Source organism: Orycteropus afer, unplaced genomic scaffold, assembly GCF_000298275.1.
Source record: "Orycteropus afer afer isolate SDZICR_OR568_19922 unplaced genomic scaffold, OryAfe1.0 scaffold00187, whole genome shotgun sequence".
In the NCBI taxonomy this organism is placed as follows: Eukaryota; Metazoa; Chordata; class Mammalia; order Tubulidentata; family Orycteropodidae; genus Orycteropus; species Orycteropus afer.
Genome location: NW_006921774.1, coordinates 4,953,610 through 4,968,207, shown reverse-complemented (window position 1 = coordinate 4,968,207; position 14,598 = coordinate 4,953,610). Strand labels below are relative to the sequence as shown.

The 14,598-nt window shown below is 38.4% G+C and overlaps 1 non-coding gene across 1 annotated transcript; it reads left to right on the top strand.

The window, feature by feature from the left end:
* Positions 1–253: 253 nt before the first annotated feature.
* On the top strand, positions 254–359 carry LOC122150623. Its single transcript, XR_006163770.1, has one exon. It is a non-coding gene; the product is annotated as a U6 spliceosomal RNA (small nuclear RNA).
* Positions 360–14,598: the final 14,239 nt, after the last annotated feature.

The window sequence follows — 14,598 nt, the reverse complement described above, 5'->3', positions numbered from 1 at the left end:
CTACAGTAGACAGGTTTCAGTGAAGCTTCCAAACTATGCAGGCTGGGAAGAAGGAAGGGGCCATCTACATCTCAAAGAACTGGCTGGTGAAAACCTCATAAAAAGCAGCGAAACACTGTCTGATATATTATTGGGAAATTTTATGAATAGCCCTGAAACATTGATATTGTGCCTGAAGATGAGCCCCTCAGGTTGGAAGGCACTCAAAATACGAGTGGGAAAGAGGTGCCTCCTCAAAGTAGAGTTGACCTTAATGATGGGAATGGAGCACATATACTAAAATTGGAATGATACAGAGAAGATTAGCATGGGCCCTATGCAAGGATAAGAAGTAAACTCGTGAAGTGTTTCATATTTTTCTTTCACCCAAATCACAATAAAATTTTTTAAAAAAGAGAAAGAACCAAGGGTATTGAAGGAAGAAGTTGAAGCTGCACTGAAGGAATTGGTGAAGAGCATGGCTCCAGGAATTGAAGAAATACCCATTGAGATGTTTCAAAAAACGGATGCCACATGGAGACACTTACTCATCTATGCCATGTAATTTGGAAGTCAGCTACCTGGCCAACTGACTGGAAGAGATCCCTATCTGTACTCATTCCAAAGAAAGGTGATCCCACAGAATTGAAAATTATTGAACAATATCATTAATATCACACAGACACTAAATTTACCGAAGAGAATTCAAAAATGGCTGTAGCAGTCTATTGACAGGGAGCTTCCAGAAATGCAAACTAGATTCAGAAGAGGATGTGGAATGAAGGATATCATTACTGATATCAGATGGATCTTGGCCGAAAGCAAAGAATACCAGAAAGAGTTTACTTTTGTTTTACTGACTATGCAAAATCATTCAACTGTGTGTATCATAACAAATTATGGATAACATTGTGAAGAATGGTGTGGTACTTAAGGTTATGTGTCAACTTGGCTGGGCCTGGTTTTGAGTGGAATGCTCCTTGGAAGCAAGAATGGCCAGACATCATCTCACCTACTTTACTCATGTTGTAAGAAGGGACCATCCCCTGGAGAAGGATATCATGCTTGGTAAAGTGGAGGGTCAGTGAAGAGGGGGAAGACCCTCAATGAAATGAATGGACACACTGGCTGCAATGATGGGTTCAAGTATAGCAAGGGTTGTGAAGATGGCACAAGGCTGAGCAGTGTGTCATTCTGTTATTCATAAGGTCCCTATAAGTTGGAGTTTACTGGACTGCACCTAACAAACAACAACATATATATGTATATATATATATACATATATATATATACATATATATGTTGTTGTTATTGTTGTTATGTGCCGTTGAATTGGCTCCAACTCATAGTGACCCCTCCTTGGGTTTCTGAGGCAGTATCACTATGGAAGTAGATTGCCCAACCTTCCTTCTGAGGAGTGGCTGGTGGGTTTGAACCGCCGGCCTTCTAGTTAGCAATCAAGTGTCTTAGGCACTATGCTACCAGAGCTCCTATATATGTATATGCTATAGTGGCTTTTCCAGGTTGTCATTCAATGCTAAGCAGACAGATATAATCTCTGTCCTCATGGAGTTTAGACTGATAGATTGGCTGGTAGATCCTAACAAAATAATCATTCAAGTAAAGGTCTAAGGCATATTTCAATAGGATTCCCAAAAGGTCATGTACAGCAGCAGCCCAAAGTAGTAGTATATAACTTGATAACATGTGTATCCTTCTATTGGCTTTCCATCCTTCTTTGTTTCAGAACTCTTGTCCTTCATTTCTGTTCCCAGAGATAATTTCCCAAATAAACTATTTGATTGTGAGCCTTTTTCCTATGTTCTGCTTTCAGGAAATTCTGGTAGTGATACCTCTCATCCAAGAGATAAGGAAATAACACTCTAGTTGATGAGGAAATTTATCAAGTACTAAAGCAAAGAGTAGAAACAACAGGTCCTGATATTTTTTTCAGTACTTTTGCCACTGTACCATAATTTCTCTCCACAGTATAATTTGGCTGTTTCCCAATGCTATTTATGTGCTAAGATATTTGGTTATTATTAGGAATTGTTCAAATACGACAAGGAGGCATATGTTAATAAAATGCGTAGGTTTCTGCAATGCCAGCAAAAACTGTTTATGCCATAGTTAAAACATTATTTAAAGATTTTTAAGCATTTTACCATCTGGAATGTCTACAAAAATATAAAAGTATATCTCACGTTTACACAATACTTAAATACACTCATATATATAATTGTGCTTCTATAAGGTTTTCATAAGAAGTATCATTAAAAACTTGCACTAAATTTCTATGTTATCTGATATCTCACAAAATCTATAGGTCATTTTAAGACATGAAAATGCCATTGACTCTTGTAAAAATTAAATTACACCTAATAGTGTTCAAAAGTGTTGACCAAATGCATTGTGAAAAAAGGAATTAGAGGTAGTCCTTGGATCTCAAACCAAAATCAAATGCATTGGCATCAGATCTGCCTCACAGTAACCCTATAGGACAGGGTAGAACTGCCCCATAGAGTTTCCAAGGCTGTAAGTACTTGGAAGTACATTAACACATCTTTTTCCCACGGAGAGGCTGGTGGATTTAAACCACTGACTTTTTGGTTAGCAGCTGAGCACTTTAACTACTATGCCACCAGGGCTTCAGTAGTTCTTGAAAGCTTCTATAATAAATCTAAGAAATTAAGACTAAACAGAAATATATTGCTTCATTATGTGGTATTTACACTGGCCTGTCCGTAGCATTACATTTTCCAGAGCTTTGAAAGAGCATGGTGTTCTTCAACATAGACAGATCTTCTGTCACAATCCAATTTGCAATTGCTCTTAACAAATTGTAAACTCATGCCAAGTGGGAGCTGATACAGTAATCTGTGTTAATATTTGTGAAAATGCATGTGAACACAGTGAGTGAGTCATCCTACAGTTTGCAATACCTTGTTCAAGAACAAAAACACCCCCTGAGTTTCTGCATCTAGGAGCTCAGAGAAGGATTAAGCCTCACTTTACCTATTACACAAAGTGCCATACTTATCCCAGTACTACTGGATCGGGGTTTATTTTCTGTCAGCTTGCAAATTATGTTCTAAGGTAAGAAGAAAGAAAGGATGGTTTAGAAATATACTACAGGATAACCAATTCTGGGTGGTGGGAGATAGATTGTGGTATGTTAGAAAGTGCTCACATTTTCTAACCAGAAACAAGGAGCAATTAATCTTATGTTTCTTTTACAGTCTGAGAAAGTCCTAGGATTATATCGGTTTAAGTGACACTATTGGCTAGGTTGAAAACTTAACTCAGAGTGGCAATTTTCTTAGATATGCTGGCTCACCCATATTTCCAGACTAATTATCTTGTTCTTAAGCTTCAGTTAATATGTGACAGATACACTTACTCAGTCAGTCAGACTGGATAGCAACAGAGCACTGAGTACTGCATAAAGTGCATCAACCCAGACTATCATGGTGGATGTTTCAAGGTTTTCTTTCCAGTACTAAGAACAAGCAAATTCTCTATCTCCACCTTTAACAAAATAATCCATTCTTAGTCTCTTTCAGATATATAAAGCATACAAATAATGACTCATGGTTGTGGAAAATAGATTTAGACAAAAGCTCTTAAGAAACAGAAAAGGCCACATACACAAACCAAACTCAATAATATAGTCCATCGTAGAATAGAAATGCACCTACCAGCAACAGTGTGGTCCATGACTCAGTGAAGAGGCTACTTGGTCTTCCCTGGCAGATCATCCTACCTTTTAACATAGACTGGCTTGTGCACTGTATCTGCAGCCAATTAGCACATCTTATTAATCCATTCCCATATTGTTGAGTGTATTTTTTTTCCTTTTCCCCACTATAGAAATTATGCTACAATGAAGTGATTCCATGTATAACAGAATGCAACATTGACCAGTCCTGTGTCCTCTCCACAATCATCACTATGTTTGAGTCTATCATTGCAGCCACTGTGTCAATCCATCTCTTTGAGGGTCTTCTTCTTTTTTGCTGACCCTCTACTTTTACCAAGCATGTTGTCCTTCTCCAGGGACTGGTCCCTTCTGATAGCATGTCCAAAGTACATGAGATGAAGTGTCACCATCCTCACTTCTAAGGAACATTCTGGCTGTACTTCTTCCAAGAAAAATTTGTTTCTTTTTTGGGCAGTCCATGGTGGCTTAGGTATAAAGCATTTGGCTGCTAACCAGAAAGTCAGTGGTTCAAATCAACCAGGTATTCTGTGGAAGAAAGATGGAATAATCTGGTTCTGTAAAGATTTGCAGCCTTATAAACTCAATGGAAGTCACTATGAGTTGGAATCGACTTGATGGCAAGAGTTTGGTTTTTGGTTTAAAGGTGTATACAGTGTTCTTTGGTAGCGTAGTGCCTAAGACATTTGACTGCTAAGCAGAAGGCAATCCTACTTCCGTAGTGATAACTGCCTCAGAAACCCAAGGAGGGGTTGCTAAGAATCGGGGCCGACTCGATGGCACATAATAACAACAACAACAAATTGCTTATTGGGCGAGTTGTAAGGAATTTAGTGTTCTTTATGTTGAGATTTAATTAATATTTAACATTGTAGTATTTGATCTTCAACAGGAAGGACCTTAAGTCTTCTTTGCTTTTAGCAAGCAAGGTTGTGTCATTTGCATATCACAGGCTGTATTATTACACAAATGGATAATTCTTGAAATAAATATACTGTTTCTTAACAGTATACTTTTATTGATTTCAGTAATTAATGATTTTTTAACATATGATTTTGATATCCATTCATGTTATTGCATATTTTAGTAGTTAATTTTTTTGTTTTCCTAAACAATATTCCATTTTATGAATGTACCGCAACTTATTTATTCAATCATCTATTTATGGCCATCTGGGCTCTTTCCAAGGAGCCATGATGGCTCAGTGGTCAAATGCTGGGTTGATAACTGAAAAGTTGGTGGCTTGAACCTACCAGCTGCTCTGAAGATGTGGCAGTCTCCTTCCATAAAGATTGTTGTGTTATTGTTGGTAGGTGCCCTTCAGTCAGCTCCAACTCATAGAGACCCTATGCACAACAGAACAAAACACTTCCCTGTTGTGCACCATCCTCACAATCCTTGTGATACTTGAGCCCATTGTTGCAACCATTGTGTCAATCCATCTTGTTGAGGGTTTTCCCCTTTTTCTCTGACTCCCCACTTTACCAAGCATTATATCTTTCTCCAGGGAATGGTCCCTTCTGACAACATGACCAAAGTAGGTGAGATGATGTGTGGACATTCTCTCTTCTAAGGAGCTCTGTGGCTACATTTCTTCCAGGACAGATTTGTTCATTCCTCTGACAGTCTATGGTACTTTCTTTACCAACACCACAACTCAAAAGCAACAACGCTTCTTCAGTCTTCTTTATTCATTTTCCAGGTTCCACATGCGTGTGAAACAATTGAAAACACCGTAGCTTGGGTTATGCACACTTTAATCTTCAAAGAGACATCTTTGCTCTTCAGCACTTTAAAGAGGTCTTTTATAACAGATTTGCCCAGTGCAGTACGTCATCTGATTTCTTGACTGCTGCTTCCATTAGTGTTGATTGTGGAACCAATTAATAAGAAATTTTTGACAACTTCAATCTTTCCTTCTTTTGTAGTGATGGTGCTTATTGGTCTAGCTGTACTCAACATTTGTTTTGCAGTGAGCATTTAAAGAGACCGCTCACACACTAAGCAGTGAGGGTGGTATTGCGAAGCTCCTTCCTGGGAAGGACACTCATTATTTCAGCATGAAGCCACCATAGCTTTGAACTGTGTCTGTGAACACTATATGTTAATGTCTTTTTAGGTTGTTTGTGTTATTTGGTATGATTTGGTAGGTTAATTTGTGGGTGTGGGGTTGTTTACAAAATTTTCCCATGCCTAAAGCATTTGACTGCTAACCAGAAGGTTGGCGATTCAAACCCACCAGCCACTTCTCGAAAAGAAGGTTGGACAATTTACTTCTGTAGTGATACCACTTCAGAGACCCAAGGAGGGGTCACTATGAGTCAGATCTGACTCACAGCAGTGCATTTTTTTAAGTTAATGGTAATTGATTGCTTCTTTGCTTTACACAAATTTGGCTTAACAACAGTTTCATAAGAATGCTCTATTTTGGGGTGGGGGAAACCTGTATAGGGCTATTAGAATATCTGTTGAGTTTTTAATGAGGTTTGGTAGTTTTTGTTTGTCAAAAAACTGTTAGTTTAATCTAAATATACATTTTATCTAAGTTGTTCATAGTATTCTCTTGTATTCTTTTTATGTCTATAGAATTTATAGTTATTTCTTATCTTTCATAGCTGATATTGATAATACATGTCTTCTCCCTTTCCTCCTTGATCTATCTTGCTAGAGATTTATCAATTTTTAGTAATCTCTTCAACTATCCAGATTTTACTTTGACTGATTTTTTTTCTATTGTTTTTATGTTGTTTGATTACATGAATTATATACCCATATCTGGAAATATCTTTAGTTTATTTTCATACTAGGGCCTATTTTGTAATAATTTTAAAGGTATTTACAGTGTAGTAAATTACTGCTAACCAGAAGGCTGGCGGTTCAAACCCATCAGCCACTCCTCGGAAGGAAGGTTGGGCAATCCTACTTCCGTAGTGATACTGCCTCGGAAACCCAAGGAGGGGTCGCTATGAGTCGGGGCTGACTTGACGGCACATAACAACAACAACAACAACAAATTACCTGGTATGGCTTTTCTAGCCATAAGTTTTTGTAAACTCCATGGGGGAATTTGCTGTGAGCAATTGAGGTGCTCCTGATTGTAAAAGTTATCCATCTGGGTTATCTCTGTTGGGAGTGGCACAAAGCAATGTTCTGGGAGGCTCTGTCTCTCTCTCAGGTGCTTAGAATTCTGATGTTATGATTAGTTAGTTTGGCCACTCTTCCAGGCTCAAAATGAGGCCTCCTAGAGGCAGAAATCTCTCTGACTGCTAGCTGAGAAGGACGTGTTCCCGAGAGAAATGTGCTCCTCAGAGACACGTGCTGCTGCGAAAGGGATGCAAGTCATGCATTGCTGAGAGAGACACCGAGAGACAGGCACTGCTGGGAAAGAGACTGTGAGAGACTGCTGGCTGAAAGACAGCAGCATGAGAGAGACTGAGTGTTTTTCCTGAACTTGAATTGTAACCTGGTGTTTCCCTAATAAACCTCATAATCTGTGAGTTTTGTGGCAGTGAATTTTTGAACCCAGCAGAAAGGTAGTGAGTGCTGTGGGAGGAACAGTTGGTGTCAGGGTTGATGAAAGGGCTGGAGGGAGGCAGCATGTCTGGCCTCACAGGAATAGGCCTTGGGCTATTAATGGTGATTCCGACTTCCTCTTGTACAGTTAGAGAAGGTTGGAAGATGTGGCCTCCTTGCCCCTTTGGCAGTATTGCTTCAGTGATTTCTAACACTCAATTTGCTTCTGAGAAGTACAATGCCATTCGATGCCTTATTTTTTACATGTGACCTTTGTTCCTCTCTTTTAAAGATTTTTTTTTTTTTTTTTTAACTTTTAGATCTTCTCTATACTTTTGGTATTCTTAGGATTGGCTAAGTCTGGAGCTCCTATTATTCTAAGGAAAGTATTTTTACTTGGTTTCATAAGTATCAAGGAGCCCTGATGGTGCAGTGGTTAAGCACCTTGTTGTTAATGAAAAAGTCAGTGGTTCAAACTCACCAGCTACTTTGCAGAAGAAAGATGTGGCAGTCTGCATTCCTTGGGAAATACTATGAGGCAGTTCTGCCCTGTTCTATAGGGTCACTCTGACTTGGAATAGACTCAAAAGCAGTGGATTTCCGGAGTATCACTCACTTTCACAAAACTTTGCTAGCCTTGAAATATAGAGAGTAATGTAATAGCTTCTGACATCATTACTTGATTTGGTCCAAATTTCATTGTACTTTTCAGAGGTACTTTATAGACTATGATTTGATTATGTGTTTCCAAATTACATTATAAATGGTATTTTATTTCCTATTTACATTTTTGCAGTTAACTTTTGTAGGTTTTAGGAGAAAGGATGGGGAAAGTACATGCATACTCTGACACATGTTGACAGAATTTTTCTCCTTTATTTGAAACTCATCTTTAAATCATGATTTCATGTTTGGTTAGTAGGTAATGAAGAACTCCCAGTGGTCCTACATGAGAATGTCCATTTAAAATTTCATCCCATCAACAAAAAAATTTAAAGAGGATATTTAAACTATCTAAGTTGTGAAATAAATATTTTTTTCCCTCTTTCTATTCCAAGCACAGCCTAGATGCTGTAGCATTACATTTATGATGGAGGAACAACTTTAAAATCTGTGAATAAATGGCTCATGCTGGCTTTCACAAATATTTGCTGGGGAGGGATGTTATGGAAGGAGTCTGTGATCAGCATGATGACATTGGGGAAAGGAAGCACACTGAAACATACACATAATGTATGGAAAAACCAAGGGGGAAAAAAAACCCGAACTGACAGACGTCAAGTTGGATCCGACTCATAGAGTCCCCTCCTGGGGTTTCCAAGGTGATATCTCTATGGAAGTAGGTTGACCAATCTTCCCTCTGAGGAGTGGCTTGTGGGTTTGAACTGCCAGCCTTCTGGTTAGCCGTCAAGTGCCTTAGGCACTGCACTACCAGAGCTCCTATAAGATAGGGAAAACAGAGGCAAAAACTAGTACATGAACAATACTGCATCACCACTAACACCAATCACCAGGCTACAGATAAAAGCATAGACAATTGAGATCAAGTGGGGGTTGGTAAACAGGAATGTACCTGAGACCAAGGATAGATTTAGTGGAAGATAATCTTACACAGATACGAGTGACACAAAATTAGCCCCACTCATTACAGAAGCAACAAAGCAACAGAAGAGAGAGTTGGAGTAATCTCTCAGAGCCAACCAAACACCTCAAGACAGAACATTGGGCCTGCCACCTCAGGACCATAGTATTGGGGAACACCAAGCTCTATTGGTACAACACAGTGCATATAAATCTTGTTCCATAACCTACTTTGGTGAGTAGTGACTGGGGTATTAAAAGCTTTCGAGTGGCTGTCTAGGATGCAACTATTGTTCTCCTCTCATCTGAAGCAAAAAAGAGTGAAAAAAAATCAAAGGTAGTTGGAAATAATTAGTCCAAGGATATGATGGACCTTGAGACCAGAAGAAGTAGATGGTGCCCAGCTACCAATGCCAACCACTTAGGAAGGGATCAAAACTGGAGATCCTGAATAGTGTAGGAAGGAAAATGTGGAACAAAATTCAGAAACACAAAAATTACCAGAATTACTGGTCAGATGGAGCTTGGTGGAGCCCCCAAGACTATGTTCCCAGGTTACCTTTCGGGCCTAGCATTGGACTCACTCCCAAGGATTGGCTCTCAGCCTAATAGTAGAATGACCTACATGCAGAACACTTACCTTAGGACAATACATCCACCTACTCTAAGAAGATACACTGCTTACAGCAATTGGCCATGGAGCAACAGAGAGGCAGCATTCACATAGAAAGCTGGACAGACAGGAATGCATAGTTAAGAAGGAAACTGGGAGGGAGTGGTCACAGGGATGGAAGGGGAGGAGAGTGCATTATGGTCAGAGATGGTAATTGAGGCATGAAATCAAACGTACATGAACTGTTGCATGTAAAATAAATTTTGCTCTGTAAGTTTGCACCCAAAATGTGCAAACACACACACGCACACACACACACAAATGCTTTTTTGTTCTCAAATAGCATTATAGTTCTGTTTATTTACTTAGTTCTACTTATACTTAATGAGCTCTGGTAGCATAGTGGCTAAGGTACTTGACTGCTAACCAGAAGACTGGCAGTTCAAACCCACCAGCCACTCCTTGGAAGGAAGATGGGGCAATCTACTTCTGTAGTGATACTGCCTTGGAAACCCAAGAAGGGGCCGCTATGAATCAGGTCCAACTCGATGGCACATAACAACAACAACAACAACAACAACAACATATATTTCAATAACCCAATTATGAGATCAACTCCTTGGACCATATTTTAAAAAAATTTCTGTGGTCCTTAGCACAATGGCTTATGTAGAGCAATTGTTGATTACTCAATAAAAACAGCAACCGATATATTATAGAAACGTATGCTCTAACAAATCATTTTCCTCAGCATCATTCAGAAAACTTACAGACAGAAACTGCAATTAAGTACCAAGAAAACCATTGCTGTGAAATTGATTCCAAGTCATAGCAACTCTATAGCACTGAGTAGAACCTCCCCATTGAGTTTCCAAGGTTACAAATCTTCATGGAAGAAGAGTGCCACAACTTTCTGCCATGAAACAGTTAGTGGGTTCAAACTGCTGACCTTTCAGTTAGCAGCTGAGGGCTTTTGCCACACAACCACCAGGGCACCTCATAATTAAGTACAGTGAAACCAAGCAAATTATAAAGGGGGACCAAAAATGTTTTTGTTCTGTAAAATTTGCTTTGACAACATAAAAGAGCAGATTTGAATTGTACTCTGACACTAACTGAAGGAACTTTTTGTGAAAGTTACATTACTTTGCTGAGCCTCAAGTACTCAGTAGGGATAATAATATTTATCTTATTGGGTTTTTGTGAAGATTAATGCAATCCTATCAAATATATGCTTAGCATGGTGGTTGGCATATTCTTATTTGTTGTTTTCTTATTCACCTATCTACTTCCATCTTCAAGACTTGTTGTTGTTGTTATGTGCCGTCAAGTCGTACCTGACTCATAGCAACCCCTCCTTGGGTTTCTGAGGCAGTATCACTAAGGAAGTATCTACTTCCTTAGATTGCCCCATCTTCCTTCCGAGGAGTGGCTGGTGGATCTTCAAAACTAGCATAAATCATTTCAGTAACTTCTGATTTTGTTTTCTAGGCTAGAAATCTGCAGTATTTATTCATTTGATCAATGGGATTGGGACATCAACAATGTACAGGCACTGTAAGAGGTCCTCAAGGTATGTGGAGTCAAGGTAGGTGGGGTCTTGGAAGCAGAGTTGGTGGTGGGTAACCCAATTAAATTACTATTAAAATTTAGTTTAATTGTGATGAAAGTAGAAATCTAATGCTTTGAGATGGGTGAAGGAATGCACTACATGGAAGTTTTAGGAAATGTTTCCTAGAGGAAGTGATATTTGCATTGCTATTTGTCAGAGAGAGAATAGAGCATTACAGAAGGCATAACTTAAACTTATACTCGGATAGAAGTTATGCACGCTTCTGGCATTTAGAAAGAAATGTGAAAAATTCACCAGCTTAAGTGGTGAGTGTGGGGAGGGAGTCAAGCTGCAGAAACATCAGACCCTAGATTGTGAAGTGTCTATGCATCATGCTAAGTAACTTGGGCTTTCTTTTAAAACCACTGGCTCAGTATTTAGAGACAGTTCTAAAGCAGGGAATGACTTCAGAACTTTGTTTTATGAATGGGATGGAGTTGCAGAAACTAGTGGTAGGAAAGTCAGTTTTGAAGCAATTGCATAGTACCACTAAGAGATGAAAGAAGACTCCACTTAGAAAGTGTAAATGGAAGTGGGGAGCACACATGCAATTTGAGAGTACAGAGGAAATTACTTATATCACATGTGGACCAAAGGGATAAACATACTTTTACATACATATTTTCTATCAGATCTTTCCAGCATTCTTGCTGGCTTCTCTTAAGACACATATTGTGCATTTAACATTTACTGGCATTCAGTCAAGGAACTCTGGTGGCGTAGTGCCTGAGGGGGGTCTCTATGAGTCAGAAACAACTCTATGGCTGTGAGTTTTTTTTTTTTTTTTTGCATTCCTTCATTTATTCAAGGAGACATTTATGGTGCATCAGAAACATGCTTGGAGTTTTACAAAGTAAGGGGAAAAAGATAAATAGTGCATGAAAACAGTACTGAGTATGGTGACAGATACAAGTATTATTAGAGGAGGTTATGACTGACTGGGCAGGGAGTGGAAATTTTATTTAAAATATAGTTATAATTTCTGCTTTATGAAGATAAATAATCATTAGATTAAGAGCCAAAATTTTGTATTCTTTTATTACCACTATCTTTCTGAATTACCTTAGGTAAACCACTTCTCCAGTCATCAGTTTCCTACTTTGTAAAACAAGGAGCTTGACTAGTCTATTGTAAATTCAAGATGTTATATGCTTCTCAACATCCTTGGTCGTTAGTAATAAGCTAGTTATTTACTTGACCTGAAAATCTCCCCTGCACTCAGTTCCTGCTGCTGCACCCAGCTTTTGTCTTTCTTCTCAGCCCGCCTTTACACTTAACTCAGTCCCCTACACCCTGCTTGCTCACTAATGATTGTCTCTTTTGGAACAGGTATTCTACTTCCTACATTAAACCCTACTTAAGCCCCATGTGGCTATGGGATCAGGCCTGACACCATTTTTGGTCTCCGCCCATCTATCAGAGGGAAGAGTCAATAAAACTTCTTCTTCTTATTTTTTTTTAACAATTCACTGTAGTCTGGTTCCTCTAGGCATTGGCTACCTAACAATTAGGAAAATACAAATTAAAACCACAATGAGATATTTTTCACTTCTACTAGAATGACTATAATAAAAAGATAGACAATAATAAATTTTAGCGAAAATGTAGAAAATGTCAGAGAGAGAATAGAGCATTACAGAAGGCATAACTTAAACTTATACTCAGATAGAAGTAGAAAATGTCAGAAAAAAAAAACTTCATATATTGCAACATTATTCTTATAACATCATAGTCATATGGGCCTATTTATGAATGAAAGAACAAAAAGTTCATAAACTTGTGAATGGATAGACAAAGCATAGTAGATCCATGCAGTGGAATACTATATAGCAATGAAGAGGAATGAACTACTGAAAATGCTATTTCATAGATAAATCTCAAGTACATTATAAAAAGTGAAAGAACCCAGGCACAAGATGATACATATTGTATGATTCCATTTCTATTATATGTTCAAAAAAGTCAAATTTACAGAGTGGTTACTTAGGGTTAGGAGTCCTGGTGATGCAGTGATTAAGCACTTGGCTGCTAGTCTAAAGATAAGTGGTTCTAACCAACCAGCTGTTCTGTGGAAAAAAGATGTGGCAGTCTATTTCTGTAAAGGTGGAAACCCTGTTAACACCCTGTGAGGCAGTTCTATTCTGTCCTATAGGGTTGCTATAAGTCAGAATTGACTTAATGGCAATAAAGTTGGCTTTGTCTTATTTTGGGGGAGGGATCGGATAAGAGTTTGATTCAAAATGGACATGAGTAACTTTATTGCGTAGAAGAAAATGTCTAAAACTTATTTATGATGATGGTTGCAGCACTCATAAAAGTTATTAAAAATCATTAAATTATACATTAAAATAGGTTATTTTATGGTATGTAATACATACCTCAACAAAGTTGTTTGAAACATGCTGTGAACAAGAGGGGCTGGCCTCTGACTCAAGTGTCATTTAAGAGTCATGCATTAAGAGAGAAATGGTGTGGCCAGAGTCAGCAAGTTTCCTGAATATGATTTGCTACATTTCTGCATAAAGCCATTATTTGAAGTTTTATAATACTTTCCTTCAGTACTTTTCATAAGTATGATTTAATTTGTTTTGCTTCAGACTTTAATATTTGAGATCTGTCAAGTATTTGCCCAAGGGCCACTGCATTCTTTCATTTTCCCAGAAGAATAAATAGGGTCTGGTACATATAACCTTTGGCTTGGCTCACTCTATGGGAATGGCTTTACCTGGAGCACAGGTTCAGCCATTGTTCTGAACCTGGCTATTTGATTAGCTAAGAAAATGTAAACATGAAGAGTTAGCACTTACAAAGTCACTTAGGAATTTGTGCAAATTATCTTTAGATGTTGTTGTTGTTGTTACATGCAGTCAAGTCTGACTCGACTCATAGCAACCCCTCCTTGGGTTTCTGAGGCAGTATCACTACGGAAGTAGATTGCCCCATCTTCCTTCCCAGGAGTGGTTGGTGGGTTTGAACCGCCAGCCTTCTGGTTAGCAGTTACATGCCTTAGGCACTATACCACCATCATGCAGAGAAAGAGCTTTTCAGGAAATTAATTTGCTTTTTCCTTCCTCAAGTGTTGATTACTATATGACTCAAGTGAAAACACAGAGCTGGAAAGACACTAACAAATATTTCTTGAATGTATCTCCTATAAAGACTTTAAACATTCTTTTTTCTTCCACAGTGACAATTCTTGTTTGCTGCTTTTAATGGTAGAAGAATATAAATGTATGTATTAAGTTAGGATAGCCAATGGTTGGGTTTTTTTCCCTATTAAAACCAATTATGACTTCTCTTAGAGTCATCAAAGAAAAGAGATGGAGATCTAAAATGTAGCTGTGAAGAAGTCAGAGTTAACTTCACTCAGTACAGTAAGTTGTCTGTATGCACTTGTGTTAGCAATCCTGCTACTTAGCATTATTTTTTCCAGTTTAGATTATAATTCTACAGGGTGGAGTATTATAGCTTACAAAGCACCTAGTATTTGTTGATATTAAATAAGCATTCAGTAAGTATTGTTGTTGTTGTTATGTGCCATCGAGTCAGCCCTGACTCATAGCGACCCCTCCTTGGGTTTCC